We start from the raw sequence: 15,272 nt of genomic DNA, 5'->3' as shown, positions 1-15,272 counted from the left end.
CAAAGAGCATGTTCTGCTACCCAATTAGACCGTGTGGATGACAATTTTTAAATGATTTGCTGTAATTAAAGAAAAACTTTACTATATATATATTAAGCTAACCATATGGTGCATTTTAACTAAAGCACAACAAAATGTTTCAGAGCCCATTAATAGTTTTACCAAACCTGCAGTTCCACACAAAGTCGGAAACGGAATAGTCCTAGGTCATCCACTGCTAGACAGGTTTCACAAATGAAAAGAAAGAGAACATTTTGAGATTGCAAGCTGTAAATACAAGTTCTGAGAACATAAGTGATTTCTTGTGACTGCAATTTTGCATATGGTAATTCTGTAATTGACAGGGATGCATGGAATCCTTGACCTACCAAATGCATTTTAGATTTTAAGTTTGACTTATAATGTCATTCTGTTGCATTTTTCCAAGTAGGAAGTTTGAACTTTCTGAGTTGAATGGAACACAGCGTGCGTGTAAAGATCACTCACTGTAATAGTAGAAGTTGCTGTGAGCCACATCTCTGGTGTATGTGTGAAAACTCTCCTCAAATCAGCCGTCATCATATGCTGCTGCCGGTGCTGTAGGCATAAGCCGTGGTGATAACACTGTTATCCTTATGCTACTGGGATCTCGGGCAGCAGGGGTTGAGATGATGCCCAGGAGGAAGAAGCTAGTGTCAGTAGAGCTTAATGAAGAAGCTGGAAAGTGGCACTTGTCATCGATATTTTCACATTGTTATGCCAAAATAGACCCCAGTTAGCCCATTTACAGTCAAACCCCCAGACTCTGTTTGCAGGCAAACATAGCATAAACAGGATGTTGCAAAGTATGACATGTTCCTGGATCAGGATCTTTTGCTGAAGATTGGTATTACCATGCCAGGAGGCTGGCTTTACAGGGGTTTTACCATTTCTTTAACTGGTCATGGGAAACAATTTGAATATCCAGCTACTACACAGCAAAAAATCCAGAGTGAAATTAACTGCTGGGAGTACATGTGAGACCACACTCAAGAGTGTGAAAGTGTTAAAATAGGAGTGAGTGTGGTCTCACATGTACTCCCAGCAGTTAATTTCACTCAGATTTCTTTGCTGTGTAACAGCTAAACACCAGTTTGGCCAGACTGGGAGACCCAGTTTGATCATCTTAAACCAGCTTAGACCAGCCAAGCAGCTTAAGCTAATTTTTAACTGTTTTATCGAAAATAATACATTTTCAAGTCACCATTATGGAGATAAGTGCTTTCTTTAGTTGGGTTCCTGACCCTTGTCTTTTTAACCTAAGGTTTTCTCTGGCTGCTGTAATCGTGTTTCTGAAGCACATTTGTTATAGCAAAAGTTGCAAGAAGACAAACTGATCAGAGAATGATGATTACGTATTAACTATTACTTTACTCATACCTAGCACAGACAGCTTTAAAAAATGTACATGCTTTAAAAAAAGTTCTTCGTATATATAACTTTGCATAAATAATTTAGCAGTACTGTTGCAGCAGTATACTGCTGGTAAACATCCTGACACTGCCCACACTGCTAAAGACAATGATGAAAATGTAAATATGTGCTGCTCGCTTTCCTTACAGTAACAAAATAAATGCACATCAAACATAATAGTGCTGAGAAAACAGTAGTTAAGAAAGCATTTGATCACAACGATGTGGATATGTTTCAGCCAACTATTAGTTAATCCAAAACCAGCCATTTGATGTTGACGTCAATATGAAACATTAGCATATTGCCCACCCAATTCCCTACTTGCAAAGTAATAGCAGATGAATGGTGAAAATTGAGGCCAGTTCCATATAGGGTTGACCGCTCTGTGTGGCTTATAGCATAGAGACACAGAAAAAATAAAAAGACTGGCTGGAGGAGGGATGTATTTTTCCCAACCGCTGTGGCGATGCAACAGTGCGTGCAACATGCTGTTAAAACAGGAGTGCTACTATTTTGGGCTGTTGAGCTGTCGCCGGCCAGTTTGATGGGAAAGCTGAAGGGGTGGAGTGGATGAGGGAGTAAGGGTAAATGTGAAAGTGAGCGTTTTGAAAATTAGCTTTACGAGTTGTCAGACATTGAAATGGACGGAGAGAATTTTCTATTGGATTACAAAGCAGAGCCAAAGTGATCCTGCTATTGGATAACCTACATGTGGGAATGTGCTTGTACTTGTGTACTCTCTCCTGGAGGCCCATTAGCCAAAGCGGAGGAGCTGTTATTGATCTGTGCACCTCCAGAATCCTTGTTGTCTGAGTACAACATTACTGCAGTGAATTATTGACATTGTAAACCATGAATTATTTTATGTTTCACAGTGAATCAAACATGATTTCCTTATAGCCAGTTACATTCTCATCGGCATTACAGCTTACTCAGGAAATTAATTCTATGTAAAGAAATAAAACTAAACCTAAAGCCATTTGGAACGTGTTCAATTAGAGGTGATGTGTTTATTAAAGATAAACAGCCTTTGATTTATGTCTGGTGTTTAATTTGTTAAATGTAAGTGTTTAATTGTTTTATGTTAAGATGTTTAGTGTAAGAAGTTACTCACTGAAAATGTAAAAATAGTTGTTCTTTGAAATCTGTCTGAGCCAAGAAGGTCAGTATAGGATAATACATGGAGAAATCTAACTGTTAGCATTCCCATGCATCAAGTAGCTTGACTGGTGCAAGGCTGAAGAATTTGATTTAAATCCAGTCATTTTTGCTAATGGGCGGCATTCAGCTCTAGACACATAAAAGGACAATGCTGTAAATATCATGATGTGACCAATCACTCTGGAGCCACTCCACTTTGCTGACCTTGTAAATGTGTTGCACATTTTAGGTTTATTCAAAAGGAAATGGACTTTGCAAGCTATTCCGGATTGGAAAGTAATGCATTGGCCTGCATTCTACATAGACCCATATGGAGTCTGTGTTCACACAACAACACAGTTTAAATCCAAATCTGAGTTCTAAAGATTTTCCTCCAAAATCAGTAGAGAGAGAGAGAGAGAGAGAGAGAGAAAGAGAGAAAGATTCTATGGATTGTTATATCACTATTGCAGGTACTGAGTACTGGTAATGATCTATTTTGTGATTTATTTGCAAGTTGCAAGTCCATTTGTAAGAGAACCAAGTTACTCTGCAGCTTGTCTTAGAGCAACTTTTTATTTTTTTGCTGTAGCCTGCAATCTATGTTCCTCTTGATGTTCATTTCACTGCCTGAAATCTTATTTGCATTTACCAGGGGATCCTGCTTAATTTTATTTGGCACACCAAATGATTGCATTACACATACTTTAATGCTATGGTGATCATAACAGCGTCAGCAATATTAATAGTAATTGGACACACAATGTACTAACTGAGCATGCAATGTTTTTAAGTAACCACATATTATGTTCCTTTCCCTTCCTTGCATTTATTTTGTTTTCCCATAGAAAAATGTTCGGTTGCAATTTTGCTTGGTTTATTAAAAAGTTATTCAGTGATTAGGTAAATGACATGACATCATGCTTATTTTTCTGTTATCTGTTAATTATAAATTAATTTTAAAATACATTACAAATGCTATTTACCTTCCAGTGGCTAAACCATTAACACCCTCCATGATGAGCATGTTTTTAATTTCTAAATTAAATTAAGTTTAAACATTTTTAGGGGACATAAAAGAAAACGTCAGTTTGAAACAACTGTTCTAATAGATAGATAGATAGATAGATAGAACTAGATGACTATTTTAATTTACATAAATTCTGTCATGTGGGTTCCTTTCTTTGCAGATATCATATTTAATGAATCACAACAAAGCCAATGTATGCTTACAGATTTGTGTTCACTCTTCATTGTCTTTCAAGGACAGTGCGCAGCAAGACATTCCACATCATTCCACATTCATCCACAGTCTATAGAGGCATCCCTCCGACCCGACACACCCACTCAAAGGAAGTGCTATTCTGCTTGGTTTTCTCCATGTCTTCAGGTGAACGCAGTGCCGTATAGACGAAGCCCTTCCTACCATGGAGTGATGTTATTCAGCATGTCAGTACAAAGGCAGCCAACCATGGGATTGGGGGTTCTGGTCGGGCTGGATCCTGTAATTGGACTGGTGCATACCGGCCCATCACTGATGGTCAGGGTCGAACGGCCTGTCAATCAAAGAGCTGGCCTGCTGCGTTGGTATTCAAGCACAGTGCTTGTGGGTGAATAGAAAGGAGGAAAGGGGGCAGGACTTGGACTGCAGTTGCAAAATGGAAGACACCTCAGCATGCAGTGTGAAATGAAGGTTTAAATGAGGCCGAATGGAGGACGACGAGTCCTGATGAGAAATAACTCTCCCGAGCTGCTGCTTTCGTCAGATGAAAATGAAATGCAATGTTCCCTAACCTACAAAACATTTCCAGCCTCCATAAACAACACTACAACCGGCCATATTGATTAGAGGCACCCATACTCGAAAGAGTCACGCGGGGAGAGACTCATATAAAACCCTTCAGCCTGTCAAATTAAAGCGAGATATTACTCTCCGGCAGGGGTGCAAAAGTGCACCCGAATGAATGCTTTTCTGCAGAGAGAGCTTCTTGCCCCTCTTTTGTGTCTGTGAATCAGGAAGTCTTATTCTCTCTTCAGGGCAATTGATTACCGATCTGGTCTTAAACAGGCATTAAGCGAGTGGGAAACTGGGCTGGTGATTTTGCCCCTTGAGACTTCAGGTTGTACACAAGCTCCAGAGGAATAATTTCTGCCATTAAGAGTTTACTGTGAGTGTGGCTCTCATACTGACAAAACCAGACTTTTGACTATAGGCATAATGTCTGGTCTACTTTGCAACAGAACAACTCATTTAGACAGAAGAGACATCTGAATGTGACCACACACAATTTATTTTACTATTATGTGCCATTCAGATGCTTTACATCTGAAATTGATGATAGAACACTAAATATATTAAATTCATTAAAATAAAACGGGGTGGCATTTTATAAAAAAAATAAAATAAAAGCAGATTTATAAAAATGAGAAACAAAATGAACTGGTCTAAAACACTGCAGAAAAAATAACTAATTCACAATCTTTCTTAAGTTGGTAAATTAATAATTACTTGATGTAAATAATTAACAGTCACATCTCCCTCATATCACTTTTGTGGGACATAAAATGATTAAATTTATCAAACCTTAAAAAATATGTGGTGGTCACTGCCTATCAAGGTCAGTAAAATTATTTTATTTTATTGTATCTAACCCTTGGAAAAACAAGAGAACTTAATTGTAATTGTAAATGTGCACTTGTACTGTCCTATCCTAGTTGAAAAAGCTGTTAAAATAATGTACTTGCAGCTAAAATAATATTAATGAAATCAAACATCACTTAAGTGTATTTGAAGAGAGTACACTTTCATGGCTGTTTCTCAAGACACTTAAGTACAATTATAGTTTGTAATAATGTCAAATGAAAGGTTCTTCACAAATGCTTTTCAGTAAATTTGACAGGACACATGAACCATATTTAAAAGACATAAGAAGTTATTTTGAAATTACATATAAAGATGTACTTAATTCCTAAGTAGGTAGAAAAAAACATTCATAAGTTTAATTTATTGCATTTAATGACATTTTAATTGAATTACAATTAACATGCAATTCAGTTTCTGAAAACATTTAATTCAGTCACACTTAAGTATAGTCTTTTAACATATTAATGCATTAAGTACTTTTTTGAAGTATTTTAATGTGTACCTCTTTTACACTAGGGATTGATAGGTAGACCAATTTAATATTGTTGCCATGAATTTTTTTTAAAACCATCGGTCATGTTTTATTTAAGACATCAAGTGATCAAGAACAGACCCTCAGAGCGAAAGAACAATAACAACAAAAAAAGATATTGAGGAATTGTTGTGCTTTTTTTTATACTATTATCCAATTTCTGATTTCTGATTTTATCAGACAGGATGGCGTAAGGAAGACAAACCGTCTAATACCACAAAACATCACATAATCAAATCCATTACTTTTTGTGCTGTTGATTTCCCATCAAAATGATGTCACTTCCTGGAGATTGACATCTAGAAACTGGCCTATGTTAACTTTTTCTGTCTTAGCAGCCCAGTCTGTTTCTTGAAAGACCAGCAAAAACCTCCAGGAAACTTCAAGGAAAAAAAAATAAATGCATAAAGTCACGCAATAAAACTAAACCTTGCAATTATGAGAAAGCTATAGGCTGAATGGACTGTGGGCAGTGAGACAACCTTCTCTGCTGTAATAAAGAGGCTGAAAAGACTTATTGCTGTTAATTAACGAGGTGACCTCTATTCTTTTTATACCGTCTTTCTTTAATCTATCTCGGATGCTCAGTTCCCACTTTTATGTGATTGCATTTAATAGGATCTATTATTAGTATACAGTTTAGCTGCCGAGGCGCTTAGCTTTAGCACTTGCTCTGCCATCAAACAGACTCAAGGTTTGAATAAATGGGCAATAGTGGAGAAAGGGGAGTGAAAGTAAATACACTGAGACTGAATGGACTTGAAATGGCTTGCTGTCATTGTTTGAAGAGCGTGACACAGTGACGCACAACACCAGCCTCCTCCGTTCAGGCAGCAGTTTTTCATTTCCCATCTCCCAAACCAAACAGACTTGACTGGGTTTTGTGTCAGAGCATCTTTCCAAGCATCCTTTTTTATATATAATCTAAGCAAATTGATTTTTCATCCCCTTTGTACCCTTTATGGCACAAGTAAAAGCCATTTGTGGCTGATTTTGAAGCTTTTGAGATTAAATGTTCCACCTCCCCTGAGGACATTTCCATATATCATCTGTAAATAACTCATTAAACCTTCATCTGTAGATAGGACACATGCACATTCACAGTTCTGTCTATGGACATTTTTATTTTCTGTATATTTTATATTACTATTGTTACTATTGTTATAATTTATTGTCTATTCTCTTTATTATTAGTGTTTTTATTACCTTAATTATATGTTTGTCTGCACTATGTTTGTACTTTCTCCATTGGAAGCTCCTAATACCAAGACAAATTCCTTGTATGTGTAAATTCACTTGGCGATAATGCTCTTTCTGAATCTGATTCTTATTACTTTTATATTCAACATGAAACAACATTAAAAAGCCATCGCACCTTATTAATGTGTCACATTACCAAGAAAATCTGGAATTGTAAAGAGACATTAAAATTCTATGTATATATATATATGAATACATTGGCTTGTATGTATTTAAATGTGTACTGTATATGGGTTAATGCAGTGTGAATCTATTTTCAGACTACGTTTGCGTATTTAAAGTGTTATGTGTGTCCAAACAGTCCAGCATTTTCTTCACCAATTATGGATACCAGTAGAAAAAAGCAAGCTGTGAACTGAAATAAAGCTCATGGCAAGGCTGAGGCTCTCGTTTTAGTAGGGGCGAAGTGATGCATTTCCCTCATCAGTCTAATTAAGCTAAGTGGCAGTCCTTTGAATATGGCTGTCTAGTGACATTGCTATGAAGGTCTTTGGATTCTGGTGGGGATTGATAGAGTGGATTCCAGTAAAAGGATGTGTGAAAGCCAGTCAAGAGAGCAGCAGAGGACATGGTGTACCTGGGAGACATTTCTGTGACATGGTGACCTCAAAATGGAGTTTGCTATAAAATCACCCAGACTGCAGCTGCTCTCTATTGAATTATTATGGGAAGAAACAACACAATAGATTTTCATCATGGGAATTAAATAAAAAAGTGTCTGCCATGATATTGCCATGTTCCACTGGTGATAATACCATATTTCTTTTCCGAAAGGATGCAATCGAGGCAGTGCAGTACATAAAGTGGGAAATAAAGCAAAACAATCACAGAATTTGAAATGAAGTAGTGTAAAACATTAAAACACAAAAAAACTTGACTAAATCAGCATTTTTGAATGAAATGGTTAAACTAACTCAGTCATAATAACAGTGTCTTGGTGTAACATTGCAACCTGTAGAAAGAAATCCCCAGCCTGCCATGAAATGGAAAAAAAAACATATGAAAATGCTTTATGAAAAACACAGGCTTGAATCTAAATATACTCTTAAAAATAAAGGTGTTTCACGATACCATAGAAGAACCTTGTTGTTTAAAAATGGTTCAATAAAAAACCTCTGTAACACACAGCCCTAATATTCAAAACTGATAAGTGACATGACATTCAAAAGTGACGTGATATTCAGCCAAGTATGGTGACCCATACTCAGAATTTGTGCTTGACATTTAACCCATCCGAAGTGCACACACACAGAGCAGTGAACACACACTGTGAGAACACACCCGGAGCAGTGGGCAGCCATTTATGCTGCGGCGCCCGGGGAGCAGTTGGGGGTTCGATGCCTTGCTCAAGGGCACCTAAGTCGTGGTATTGAAGGTGGAGAGAGAACTGTACATGCACTCCCCCCGCCTACAATTCCTGCCGGCCCGGGACTCGAACTCACAACCTTTCGATTGGGAGTCCGACTCTCTAACCATTAGGCCAAGACTTCCTATAAGAAAGAAAAGAAAAGGTAAGAAAAAATTAAAAAGAAACATAGTTATTAAAAAAAAAAAAAAAAAAAAAAAAAAAAAAAAAACAACCTTCAAACTTGAAATGTAATGCAGTGAATTCTTGTAATGTCAATTTATGGTTATTGACTGTAAATTATACAGTCTTTTTCACAACGGTATACTATTAAAAAATGAATGTCCAATACATGTAATGTCCACTACAATTTTTCACTGTATATAGTAGAGGAATTTACCTTTAACCATTTAACAAATTACATATAATACCTTTAAGCACCAGGTTTTTGAAACAATGTGTCATGTGTAAGATGCTACAAATGATATAAGAAGTGAGCAGTGGTCAAAGCTGTCTGTCTAGTGCGTGTTCACACAAAAAAAACTATGCAAAAGTAGAGCAGTGGAATGGAAAAATGTAGTCTGTGCGAACAGCCCCTTACTGTCTAACCATTAGATCCTTTACAGTAATAATACATCACTACAGCACATAAGGAAAGTTTCTTAGTCGTATAAACTTCCTTCAGGCCAGTGCTTACCAGGCTTGGATGCATTATTTGTCTTCATCATTTTAACTCTTGTGGCTACATTTAATCCATTTCATTTCCATGGCTGGTTAAGACTGTTTGAGCCATTCTCAGCAAATGGCCAACAACTCATCCCCACCTCTATTTGTGCCCTTATCCTGCACCTCTGCTTGTCATTCATGGATAAAGCCAATGACAGCATTTCAGATGGAAATGTCGAGTCAACACACAGGAGTGATGAAGATGTAACACCTCCACCTAATATAACACATCTCCCACAATTTCAAGGCAATGTTCTTTTGATTGAGGCACATCACATGCGGGCAGATGAGATGAAAAATGTTAGACAAATGAAATGGCCTTACTGATGTGGCGAGAGCTAATGCAATTTCTCCATTTATTGCTCTGCAGAGAGCTGCCATGGGAAATCATAACACCTCTCGTCTGCCATGCTTGTGGCGAGAACTATCATTTGAGTGATTCAATTGTTCCATAGTTTTAAAAGAATTGTTCACCCAAGAATATGCTGGAAATTGATTCACCCTCAGGCCATCTAAGATGTAGATGAGTTTGTTTCTTCATGGGAACAGATCTGGAGAAATGCAGCATTGCATCACTTGCTCATCAGTGGATGCTCTGCAGTGAACGGGTGCCGTCAGAATGAGAGTCCAAACAGTTGATAAAAACATCACAGTAATCCACACCTCTCCAGTCCATCAATGAACATTTTATGAAATGTGGACATGTTTTTCAAACATGCAGCTTTTCTCTTAACAAGATGTTAATTGATAGACTGGAGTACAATTTATACAATATAAATACAATAATTGAACATATATATCTACTTCAGTAGTACTTCAGTGCAATTGCAAAGTTATACTATATCACTGATATAAAACAGAGTTTTAGTGCAATTAAAGGTCCCACTTTATATTAGGTGGCCTTAACTACTATGTACTTACATAAAAAAAATAAGTACAATGTACTTATTGTGTTCATATTGTATTGTAAAACACTTTTGCTGCTATTGAGGTGGGATAGGGGGAAGGTTAGGGAGAGGGTTGGAGGTATGAGTAAGTTTAAGGGTGGGTTAAGGTGTAAAGTATGGGTCAACAGTGTAATTATAAGAAATTAAATACAGAAATTAAATACAGATGTAATTACATGTAGTTTTGTTTTAAATATAAGTACAATGTAAAAACATGTATGTACACAATAAGTAAATTGTACTAAATTATTAATTAAAATGTAAGTACATAGTAGTTAAGGCCACTTAATATAAAGTGGGTCCCAATTAAAGCATACTACTATACAAATTATTTTTATAAGTGTATTTCTTAAAAGTGTGTTTTGAATTATTAAAAAAATGTTCAATGATAGTACACTTTTATATAGTTATCCTTAGTTTAAGTCAAATAAATGTATTTTAAAAATATATATTAGTAATGTGTAGTAAATTAGCTTGAAAAGGGAAATATATATAATTAATAATAAATATTTAGATTTAATCTTACAATTAACCGTAGCAGAATTGATATTACAATTATTCTATCTGTCCATCCACTGAGCAGAAAATATAACCATTAATCAGTTCTAGAAATTATTATTTTAATGGCCAAGGAAGAATAACTTCTATTTATACAGTACTATTAGTAGTTTCATAAATGGATTTCATAAATGAAACTATAGCTAACATATAACTAAACCAAGCAAAACACATATATGTATATAATGAAAGAGAGAGAAGAACAAAATAATGGTGGTATTTCACATCAGTTAACCACAACCTAATGAGAATCATCAAAGATTCAAAAATCACCTTACAAGGGGCTCAAACTTAAACGTGCATCTAAATAGTTTTAAACGGTTACTTGCATTGGCTTCATTGCTGAACAAGAGTCCTGATGTGGTAGATAATGGAGGTTCTTGATGAGTTCTTATTAGAAGTAAGCTGGATATTTTAATCTGGTTCTTCTGAAGAAATGAAAGTCCACAGAAATTCGACAATTATTTTGAAGATAAAAACGGCTGAAAAATCAAATTCAAGTGGAGAGTTGTGAGGAGTCTTGGATAGTGTCCATCTCAAAAGAAAGGGTTTCTGAGCCAAGGTTAGTCTGGGAGAGGGATTTTGATAGTTTGTATTGACACCCACATTTTGGATTTTGGAGCAGGAGAAACTTTCTTTGTTTCTGTTTTTATTCCATTTACATGTGTATTGCTGGTCTTGATGATTGGGGCAGTTTTACCCAAAATATGGAACAAATAGTATGATGCATTTTATGATAACATAGTGTAAATAACTGTTTAAGGAATGAAAAGCAGATCATTTTGATACCTAGAACGAAACATCTAGAAGATCTTAAAGCAGAGATACACTCCTGAATATACATACCTGAATATAAGCATTGAGAGACTTACTAATACAAATAAAGAATAATTAGGCTGTTATTAGGCTAATATAATAGGGAAACATACAAACTTAATAAATAAATAAATACAAAGTCTTTATGTGTGTGTATTGTGAGAATGTTGTAGTTTGCTGGTCAGCCAGGCCATTGGTGCCTGACACCGAGGGTCACTAGCCGTGTTTCCACTGTCGAGCTCAAACCAGACAGCTAGTGTGTGCCAGGGCCAGTCGCATTTCCACTGTCACTTCTGGGGCTTGATCATGCCTCGTCGGGGCTTCAATTCAATTCAAGTTTATTTGTATGGCGCTTTTTACAATACAAATCGTTACAGAGCAACTTTACAGAAAATTTCAGTTTGTGCACGTAGGACAGGATTTGTAGAAAAATTAATACAAGACGTAGTCAGCCAGACGATGAACATTATTAATATTATTAATAATTATTATATGATGCAGTCACACTTGTAGCAATATTTGTTAGTTCTGTTTGTTGATTCAGGGTTAGCATCATCTGAGGTTTCTGAGGGGCAGCATCATCTCTTCTCAGGTGTTCTGGATCCAGACTGGAGCTTGTGTAAACCCTAGTTACCACATCCTGTGGCAAAACATAGAAACAAAATAGAGACATCATTAGCGTAGCTGCAGATCCAACAAAGTAAAATTAATTAGTTTCACCCAAGCTAAAGAATAAGAGGTGCGTTTTTAATCTAGATTTAAACAGACAGTGTGTCTGAACCCCGAACATTATCAGGAAGGCTATTCCAGAGTTTGGGAGCCAAATGTGAAAAAGCTCTACCTCCTTCAGTGGACTTTGCTATCCTAGGAACTACCAAAAGTTTTGTGACCTTAGGGAGCGTGATGGATTGTTACGTGGTAGAAGGCTAGTTAGGTACGCAGGATCTAAACCATTTAGGGCCTTATAGGTAAGTAATGATAATTTGTAACTGATATGGATCTTAATAGGTAGCCAGTGCAGAGACTGTAAAATTGGGGTAATGTGATCATATTTTCTTGACCTGGTAAGGACTCTTGCTGCTGCATTTTGGATTACCTGTAGCTTGTTTATTGAAGAAGCAGGACAACCACCTAGAAGTGCATTACAATAGTCCAGTCTAGAGTTCATGAATGCATGAACTAGCTTTTCTGCATCAGAAACAGATAACATGTTTCATAGCTTGGCAATGTTTCTAAGATGGAAGAATGCAGTTTTTGTAACATGGGAAATATGATTTTCAAAAGACAACTTGCTGTCTAATATAACACCCAGATTTCTGACTGTAGAGGAAGTAACATTACATCCGTCTAGTTGCAGATTGTAATCTACAAGATTCTGTGTAGTGTTTTTTGGTCCAATAATTAATATCTCTGTCTTATCTGAATTTAATTGGAGAAAATTATTTGTCATCCAATCTTTTACATTTTTAACACACTCTGTTAGCTTAGATAATTTAGAAATTTCATCTGGTCTCGTTGAGATATATATAGCTGAGTATCATCAGCATAACAGTATAAGCTAATTCCATATTTTCTAATAATATTACCAAGGGGCAACATGTATTTTCAAACAGAAGGGGACCTAGGACGGATCCTTGTGGCACTCCATATTTTACTGATGATAAATGAGATGACACCCCATTTAAGTAAACAAAATGGTAGCGATTGGACAGGTAGGATCTAAACCATCTTAGAGCCTGCCCTTGAATACCTGTATAGTTTTGTAATCGATCTATGAGTATGTCATGATCTATGGTGTCGAACGCAGCACTAAGATCAAGTAAATCTAGAAATGATATGCAGCCTTGATCTGAGGCAAGAAGCAGGTCATTTGTAATTTTAACAAGTGCAGTTTCTGTGCTATGGTGGGGCCTGAAACCTGACTGAAATTCTTCATACAGATAATTTTTATACAGGGAGGTGCTCAATTGAGCAGACACAGCTTTTTCTAAAATTTTAGACATAAATGGAAGATTTGAAATAGTTCTATGATTTGCCAGTTCACTAGGATCTAGTTTTGGTTTCTTAATAAAAGGCTTAATAACCGCCAGCTTGAATGGTTTTGGCACGTGACGTAAATATAACGACGAGTTAATGATATTGAGAAGAGGTTCTTCGGCTACAGGTAACAACTCTTTCAGTAATTTAGTGGGTACAGGATCTAATAAACATGTTGTTGGTTTAGATACAGGGATAAGTTTATTTAGCTCTTCCTGTCCTATATTTGTAAAGCACTGCAGTTTATCTTTGGGTGCGATGGATGAAACTGAAGTGTTAGACGCTGTAGAATCTAAATTCGCTATTTTATTTCTAATGTTATCTATTTTATAAGTGAAGAAATTCATAAAGTCATTACTATTAAACGTAGGTGGAATATTTGAATCAGGTGGGGTCTGGTAATTTTTAAATTTAGCCACTGTGCTAAATGAAAACCTTGTATTGTTTTGGTTATTTTCTATGAGGTTGTGCATATGCTCTGCCCTAGCAGTTTTTAGAGCCTGTCCAAAATCCTGAGGCACCTCCCACTGCCTTTAGTCTCCCCAACAAGCGAGGGATACGGTCTTCATGGGAGTCAGCTTCAGAGTCTTCGGCGTCCGAGGCTGCCCTGTCCGAGACCAAACTCCCCCAACCCGCCTCTGACCCAGCTGTGGCCTCTGCACCGCGCCCAAGGAGGAAGAGGAAGAAGAAGGGGCCTGCCGGTCCTGTGACCCTGTCTCCTCCTGAGTCGGCGAGGTCTCCTGAGCCAGCAGCGGTGAGCGCTGGCGTGCCCGTGCCAGCAGCGGTGAGCGCTGGCGTGCCCGTGCCAGCAGCCGTGAGCGCTGGCGTGCCCGTGCCAGCAGCGGTGAGTGCTGGCGTGCCCGTGCCAGCAGCGGTGAGAGTAAGGAGATGCCAGTTATCATAGCCGCTAAAGCTTTGTCTGATTATTTGTCCCGTCTTGTTCAAATATTAGAAGTCCCCGTCAGTCCTGTCTTGTCCCCTGACCCTGTCCCCAGTAATCCGAGTGTCCAGCCGTTGTCCCCCCGTGTCCTGTTGTCCCCCCGTGTCCAGTAGATGTGGTCCCCCCGTGTCCAGTAGATGTGGTCCCCCCGTGTCCAGTAGATGTGGTCCCCCCGTGCCCAGTAGATGTGGTCTCCCCGTGTCCAGTAGATGTGGTCTCCCCGTGTCCTGTTGTTGCCCCGCGTCCCGTAAGTGTTGCCCCGCGTCCCGTAAGTGTTGCCCCGCGTCCTGTATCTGCTCCTGTCATGTCCTCTGTCAGTTGTCCCGAGTCCCCCCCCCACCCCTCACCACCCAGACCTGCCCGGACCCCTCGTCGTCAGCCTCCGTCCCGTCCTCCTAAGACTCCTGCCCCTCCCACCCACCCTGGTCTGTCCCCCATGAACTTTGTGGTCCCGCCTCCTCCCCTTCCCTGTTTGTTTTTTTTTATTTGCCAGCCTAACCCTGCCATTGTGTATTCATGTTTGCCGTTGTTATTATTTGTCATGTCTTGTTGGTTTGTGTCGGTGTCCCAGTCTGTCATGTCAGTCATGTCCCGTGTTTGATGTTCCCTTGAGGAGCGTCTGGAAGCCGCTCCTTAAGGGAGGGGTTCTGTCATGATTCTGCCCTCGTGTCCTTGATTTTTCCTAGTCTTGAGGCAGGATCATGGCAGACCCGTGTTTTGTGTACAAGCACATGGCCTTGTCTTTGGGCCATGTGCTTGTGTTGTCTCGTTCCCTTGCCCTGCCCCCCTTGTTATCCTACACAGCAAAATCCCCAGTGTTAATTTAACACTCCCCAGTGTTAATTTAACACTCTGAGTGTGGACTCATATAAACACTGAAGCAGTGTAAAAAGTAA

This window comes from Carassius auratus, chromosome 15 (genome assembly GCF_003368295.1).
Source record: "Carassius auratus strain Wakin chromosome 15, ASM336829v1, whole genome shotgun sequence".
Lineage (NCBI taxonomy): Eukaryota > Metazoa > Chordata > Actinopteri > Cypriniformes > Cyprinidae > Carassius > Carassius auratus.
Note: the sequence above shows the minus strand (reverse complement) of the source record.